Genomic DNA, 8,176 nt, shown 5'->3' on the forward strand with positions numbered 1-8,176 from the left:
ATAGTGTATTTGTATGTATTTATTAATTTGTGTGTAACATCAACCTGTCAGGGGGTCTGCAGATGGAAATTAGCCTAAGGCAACAATCTGGCATATTTACATTTGTGAAAATGTTCATTAATATGTATTTTCCCTTTTTGTTTTTCGAAAAAACTACAAGAGACAGTCCGGCACATCATGGTACACTGTCAGAAGTATGAGGGGAACAAGAGGGAAATGATCCCAAACCTTAGAATGGAAAGAATACACTTGATTTATAGATAATCTTCTATAAAGAACTCAAGAGGTAAGTGCTATGGGATTATTTAGCATTATCTTAGAGTAATCAATATGATTGAGAAGATGTGAGGCTGTTTTTCTTTGTTCTGTTTTAAACTAATGACCAGTCGTTGTGATCCACGCTCCACACCAGCTGGTGGCGGTAATGCACCAACCCGCTGTGTGCTAACCGCCAACATCATTCAATAAAGAAGAAGAAGAAGACAAAGGGTGACGTCACGGGGCGGAAGTGATGTACTTGTTGGTCACCGTCGGGGTTCGCTGAAAGACCCAACCTGAAGCTGAACCTGAAGCGAAACGAAACTTGGTGTTACTGGCTCCCAGATAGAGCTCTGCAGTATGGAGGTAGGTTCCATAGACTTCCAAATCAAACTACTTAGGGTTAGGGTTAGGGTTAGCTAGTATCAACAGATTTTACTGTCGGTGTGTTTGTTTTTCTCAAAAACACGGAGCACATTGCGGCAGTTGATCTCTCTAACGTTATTTGATTCAGGCACAGAAAACAAACAGTCCACATTTTACAGCTTGGATTCCAGACGGGGAGAAGAAGGAAGATTTAATTGGACGTTAATATTTGTAACCCACAGAAAACAATCCACAAATATTTCACTATCTGCAAATGTGTATTGTCATATCCACAAAAATACAGAGTGACTTCTACACAAAAACAGTTTTAGCACGTTTGCAGATTACTTTCTGTCAAATTGTGGGTCATGTTACATTTGGAACTTCCTTTTTACACGTTCTCTTCTGTGCATGTGGTCTCGCACAGACTTCACTCCGTAAAAAAAATGGTAGACTTTAAACGTACGTTACAAGTCAGGTGGATATTGTAGCACGGAGCAGGTAAAGCAGATGTTGGTTTCAGTTGTTTGCTGGGCTGCGGCGCTCACCTGCTGCCGGGATAACAGATCGCAGGTGGAAATGTACGGAAAAAAGACAAGTTCTCAGTCTTTTAGGCGACTTTATAAAACATACTGCTGACGGAGAAATGGAGCAGACAGGGGAGAGAGACCTGAGGTGTGTGTGTCATAGTGGGAAGAGAGAACTCCGAGTGCAACAAAACAATAATAAGAATGTTCGTGTTCAGTAAAGGCTGCTCTCACAGGCTGGAGATTTGTTTTGATGGGGGGGCGGGGTTTACAATCATGATGCCGGTGTTCTGACGATATATGCTGCCTTGTCGAAAAATGCCACCTTATGTGTGCACTTTTCCAATCCCATAAAGTTAACTCTCACAGTATTATGACATCTTCTGTTTTTTGATTATATTGTAACATCATTTCAGGGGCAGCGTCAAATCAAATAATGCTCCCACCACAGAATCATTTTATATTGCACCACTGCTCACTCCCTGTGTACTGTAAGGAGATGGGGAGCATGTTGAAATACTATATTTATATACTGTACTATATTATGCCATCTTTATTTAAGATATCAGGGTAGCGTATTCTGATAGACTAATAATGATTTTTTGTTTTGATGTTGATGACGGCATGCACAACAGCAAGGTTGCACAGATTTATGGCCGTGGAAACAGACCGCACTTGTGAGTCATACGCATGCGCAGAACCGCTAAGTAGCACATCTGGATAGGTAGCATAAATCGACAGAACACCGGCTCAACGTTGTGATGTCTGTCAGCCATCGGCGATGGACGTTGGCCCAAGTTTATGGCATTTCACTTGTCTCCTCATTTTGCTTTTCCTCTGGTCAGTTTTTCTTGTTTTCCAGCTCGGACAGACATTAATGTCTGTTTTGCTGCTGAGTTCTTCAGCGCAGGCATAATATGCCTATGCGCTGTCACTGCTGCATCATCGCTGATTGCTAACCTTCAGCTGTCATTTCTTCTTGCAGTTTATCACAGATATCACAGTAATCATTGATGAAGCTTATTACAAAGAAGACCCTGAAGTATTGAAGATTCTTCAGCCTTACAGTAATAAGAGAAAAGATTCCTGCTATGAAGTGAGAGGAACCTTTGAGGAACTGGACAACCTTTCAAAGAAACTTTTAGAACTGAGGCCTGACTCCAGCCCAAACACTCATGGACAAGATGGCCGTGCTTCAACTCCTATCAAACCCGTGGATGTATCTGGAGTTGTTATGGCTTACATTGAGCAAAAATGTGCCAAAGAACTTAACAAAATTCTAGGGAACAGTTTTGTGATTGAAACCCATCCTGACCCCAGAACAGTACACAGTAAACCCAGCAGCACAGTGCAGGTGACCTTCAGACCACGCCAGGTCCCCATAAATCCTGTTCATGGGGACTTTGTCAGACAGCGATTCATCACATTCTACCAGAGAACCGCCTCTGACCTGCAGGTTACGTCTGTCCCTGTGAGTGCACAGGACCACAAAGACCTGCAGAGGAGATTTCCACAGCTCCTCTTCAAAGCCAGCCGCAACAGATGTACAGCGACGGGGCCTTTTGTGCACATTGCTAAATTAAAAGAGTTCCTTTACAAAATACACAAAGCTCATTCAAGAGTCCGGTGAATAAAGGCCCAGTAGACACTCCAAGCGGCAGAACCTCAGGTCCTGCTAAAGATCCTGAAGATGAGTCATGTCCAATCTGTATGGAACCAATGGTAACAACAGACAAAGAGACTCTGCGGTGCAAGCACTCGTTCTGCAGGAAGTGTCTACAAACAGCTTTTCAATACAAACCTGTATGTCCGACATGTGGAGCGCTATACGGCATTTTGACAGGGACGCAACCTGCTGGAGGCACAATGAAGGCCACTAACAGCTCCTCATCTTTGCCTGGATATGAGAGATATGGAACAATAACCATCCATTATTACATTCCAAGTGGCATCCAAAAGGTAAGATACACTGAACAAGTTCATTTTCACTTTCCACCTTGGAGACCATATTGGAAAAACTCTAAGGAAAACCTTTTCAAATGTGTATTTCATAACACATAAGAAGAAATACATTTGCCACCAGTCCAGAAATAGTGATTTTGCCACATTGTAAAGAGGTTTTAAACAGGTTAACACGACCCGTGCACACTTTATGGTTACATGATTACTGAACGATTTTTAGAACAATAACTAAAAACAGAGGAGCACATATTGGCCCAATGGCATCCCGGCATCTGTTCACTGCAGAGGCTCTATCCGCAACCTGGAGGAGAAATTAGTACACATGAGTGTATTATTATAATATAACATTAAATATAAGTTCAGTTAATAGTATACTATTTTACCACTAGTGGAATATTAAAACCAGTTTAACCAGTTAAATCCTGGCTCTACATCGGTCTCTAATTTGTTAAAGCTGAGTACTAACTTGATAATAATCATATTGTTCACTATTTTAAAATTTGCTGGGCAAACTTCGGGGGGAGGGGGGGGCAGACCAAGCAGACTGTAGTGCAGAGACGAGTGCACACACGCTTTTGTGTTTATGTATTTCACTAATAGAGCAGCCCTCGACAAAACTATACAAACCAGCTAAAACGGTATTAAAGCACAGATAACAATACTAAGGGGGTTAAAATGAGCAAAGAACTGACAGGACTCATTTACCATAGAATTTATAATAGTCCTTAGACTGGAGATATCAGTCCTCAATTTATCTTCCATCTGTAAGAGGATCCCAACACAGCATGAAGGCCCTCAGTCTTCATAAGACTGTGAAATACGCTTGCAGAGAGAAGGTGGAAAGTTGCCCAATATTGCTTCATAAATAAAAACACACAGCACCAATTACTGGAGTCGACACTTAGGCAGAGATGAGCAGCCAAATGTGGAACCCAGAACCCGATGATGAGTGGAAAACCGAACACCACGGAATACTAATGTTTAAGGTAGAAGGTTGTTCATTAGTTATGAATTTTGTTGTCTGGTCAATATGACTCCCATTTTATCCAGCATGGCTCCTCTCCTTTGAGCGATCACCGCACCCGCTGTGGCGCCTGGTCCAGTTGTTTGGGCCAGGTGGATTGTGGTCTGCTGCTCAGTAACCCAAAAACCCCGTCGGAAAAAACAGATAAAAAAACAAAAGGGTAGAAAAGTTTGAAGCTGAGCTACCGGCTGCTGCTTCTACAAGCGCTGCTGGTTGCCATAGCTGTCTGTCTGTCTGTCTGTCTATCTCTGTCTGTCTATCTATCTATCTAGCTCTGTCTGTCTGTCTGTCTATCTAGCTCTGTCTGTCTGTCTGTCTATCTAGCTCTGTCTATCTAGCTCTGTCTGTCTGTCTGTCTATCTAGCTCTGTCTGTCTATCTATATCTGTCTGTCTATCTAGCTCTGTCTGTCTATCTAGCTCTGTCTGTCTGTCTATCTAGCTCTGTCTGTCTGTCTATCTAGCTCTGTCTGTCTGTCTATCTAGCTCTGTCTGTCTGTCTAGCTCTGTCTGTCTGTCTATCTGTCTAGCTCTGTCTGTCTATCTAGCTCTGTCTAGCTCTGTCTATCTATCTAGCTCTGTCTGTCTGTCTATCTATCTAGCTCTGTCTGTCTAGCTCTGTCTGTCTGTCTGTCTAGCTCTGTCTGTCTGTCTGTCTAGCTCTGTCTATCTATCTAGCTCTGTCTGTCTAGCTCTGTCTGTCTGTCTGTCTAGCTCTGTCTGTCTGTCTAGCTCTGTCTGTCTGTCTAGCTCTGTCTGTCTGTCTAGCTCTGTCTGTCTGTCTATCTATCTAGCTCTGTCTGTCTGTCTAGCTCTGTCTGTCTGTCTAGCTCTGTCTGTCTAGCTCTGTCTGTCTGTCTGTCTAGCTCTGTCTGTCTAGCTCTGTCTGTCTAGCTCTGTCTGTCTAGCTCTGTCTGTCTGTCTATCTATCTAGCTCTGTCTGTCTGTCTATCTAGCTCTGTCTGTCTGTCTGTCTAGCTCTGTCTGTCTGTCTATCTAGCTCTGTCTGTCTGTCTGTCTAGCTCTGTCTGTCTGTCTGTCTAGCTCTGTCTGTCTATCTAGCTCTGTCTGTCTGTCTGTCTAGCTCTGTCTGTCTGTCTGTCTGTCTGTCTAGCTCTGTCTGTCTGTCTGTCTAGCTCTGTCTGTCTGTCTGTCTAGCTCTGTCTGTCTAGCTCTGTCTGTCTGTCTGTCTATCTATCTAGCTCTGTCTGTCTGTCTGTCTAGCTCTGTCTGTCTATCTGTCTAGCTCTGTCTATCTATCTAGCTCTGTCTGTCTGTCTGTCTGTCTAGCTCTGTCTGTCTGTCTAGCTCTGTCTGTCTGTCTATCTATCTAGCTCTGTCTGTCTGTCTGTCTAGCTCTGTCTGTCTGTCTGTCTAGCTCTGTCTGTCTGTCTATCTATCTAGCTCTGTCTGTCTGTCTATCTATCTAGCTCTGTCTGTCTGTCTATCTGTCTAGCTCTGTCTATCTATCTAGCTCTGTCTAGCTCTGTCTGTCTGTCTAGCTCTGTCTATCTATCTAGCTCTGTCTGTCTGTCTATCTGTCTAGCTCTGTCTATCTATCTAGCTCTGTCTGTCTATCTATCTAGCTCTGTCTGTCTGTCTATCTAGCTCTGTCTGTCTGTCTATCTATCTAGCTCTGTCTGTCTGTCTATCTGTCTAGCTCTGTCTGTCTGTCTAGCTCTGTCTGTCTATCTATCTAGCTCTGTCTGTCTATCTATCTAGCTCTGTCTGTCTATCTATCTAGCTCTGTCTGTCTGTCTATCTATCTAGCTCTGTCTATCTATCTAGCTCTGTCTATCTATCTAGCTCTGTCTATCTATCTAGCTCTGTCTAGCTCTGTCTGTCTGTCTAGCTCTGTCTATCTATCTAGCTCTGTCTGTCTGTCTATCTATCTAGCTCTGTCTGTCTGTCTATCTGTCTAGCTCTGTCTATCTGTCTAGCTCTGTCTGTCTGTCTGTCTAGCTCTGTCTGTCTGTCTGTCTATCTAGCTCTGTCTGTCTGTCTGTCTGTCTATCTAGCTCTGTCTGTCTGTCTGTCTGTCTATCTAGCTCTGTCTGTCTGTCTGTCTGTCTATCTAGCTCTGTCTGTCTGTCTGTCTGTCTATCTAGCTCTGTCTGTCTGTCTGTCTGTCTATCTAGCTCTGTCTGTCTATCTAAGTTCTTCTCACAGAGGAAGAATGTGGATGGAAAGCTCACACTCCAAGTGGGAGGGGTAGAAAGTAAAATGAAGATTTGTGGGTTGTCCCTTTAATTTTCAATTTCAATTTTATTTATATAGCGCCAAATCACAACAACAGTTATCTCACAGCGCTTTTCATAAAAGAGCAGGTCTAGACTGTACTCTATGATGTGATTTTACAGAAGCCCAACAGTTCCCACCAAGAGCAGCACTAGGAGACAGAGGCAAGGAAAAACTTCCTTTTAAGAGGCAGAAACCTCGAGCAGAACCATGGCTCAGGGTGGGCGGGTCTTAGGCATTTACCAGTCCTAAGAAACTGTGTTGCCCCTGCTGCCATATAATTTTTCTTCAAGTGGCCATTTTTATTTTGTTATTTTTATGTTTTATTTTGACGGGTTAGAACAACAGGATTCCCACATTTATAAGTTTTTGATGTTGTATGTTAGTGCTTCTTCTAAAATGTAATTGGTCAAATAAAAAAGCTACTGTTGCCTAAGAACTGGGGACCCCCAGTCACTTGAAAGCCCATGTTCAACTTGACAGAACATCACTAAAGAGGGAAACCTCTGCTGTGTCTGCAGGAGGGGCATCCAAACCCCGGGCAGCCGTATGAAGGTGTATCCCGCACAGCCTATCTCCCAGACTCCTCAGAGGCAGAAGGATCCTGAAACTGCTGAAGCAAGCCTTTAATCAGAGACTCATCTTCACTGTTGGTCAGTCCACCACCAGTGGCAGGAGCACACGGTGACATGGAATGATATTCACCACAAGACCTCAACACACGGAGGACCAACTCAGTAAGGACTCTTATTTGGCACATTACATGATGTACCACCTTAAATGTAATCATCATTACAGGTCTCGCATGATTTCACAGAGCACACTAACTCTGTGATTGTCTTTTCAGCTATGGATACCCAGATCGGATTATCTCAGCCGAGTTCGAGATGAACTGAAAGTCAAGGGAATTGAATGAATCACTTTGTCAACACGTGAACGTAGAGCTAAGATGACACGACGTTAGAGTAGCTGGAAGGGTAATGGCAAAGTGGACTACAAACTAGTAGGGATAATGAATGTCATTTTGACACCATTTGATGTTCCACAAATAATTATACCATCTCACATTAGTTACCATAGATTTAAAGGTCTTTTTTTCAGTTTTAAATTTATATTTTTATTTTTGCCTTGTATATGTATGAAATCACTACATATGGAACAACTGATTTGAAAGTGACCTGAGATTAATAATAAGGATGTAACTGGATCAAATACAAATAATAAATTAGATTTACAGCCCTGTGTTAGATAAAGTGGGAGGCCACTTCAGGTTGAGTGGGACATGCTAGTAAGCACAGTGCAGCATTTTTTAGATTTAAAAGCAGATTTAAAAGTTGTTGGTAAGAGGATGTATCTGACTATCAAATTTCAGGTTGGTAATTTCTTAAATCCACTAGGCTCCACAAAAGATGGCACCCATACAAAGAAAAGAGGAACAGAAAGAGAGGAGTGAGTGAAAGGGGACGGGGCATACGGAGAAGGTAAGGACAACGACGTAGGAAGGGAAATAAACTCAGTGGAGCGAAGAGAGAATGGGAGTGGACGTTGAGGAATACTATGTGACTGAAGGACAGGAACCTAACCTGACATGGACATAACAAAAGCGAGTGAAAGGGCTGCTGAGAGACCATGCATCAGGTAAAAGCCCCCAATCGTTCAGAAATGCATTTAGAAACTTACTTACATAGCCTAGATTAATAAATGAAGACATTTAGGCTACTCGCAAACATGATTCTTTTTATGCATTGTGTTGAATATTTCTAACTAGATTAGATCTCTTTGAGTTACTCTACACGAACACAT

General features: G+C 42.7%; 1 pseudogene; it reads left to right on the forward strand.

Moving 5' to 3' along the window:
* Positions 1 to 618: 618 nt before the first annotated feature.
* LOC119891658 lies at positions 619 to 7,345 on the forward strand (annotated as a pseudogene).
* Positions 7,346 to 8,176: the final 831 nt, after the last annotated feature.

This window comes from Micropterus salmoides, unplaced genomic scaffold (assembly GCF_014851395.1).
Source record: "Micropterus salmoides isolate LMB-PRFRI ecotype aquatic unplaced genomic scaffold, ASM1485139v1 Ms_hic_scaffold_7, whole genome shotgun sequence".
NCBI classification, from domain to species: domain Eukaryota; kingdom Metazoa; phylum Chordata; class Actinopteri; order Centrarchiformes; family Centrarchidae; genus Micropterus; species Micropterus salmoides.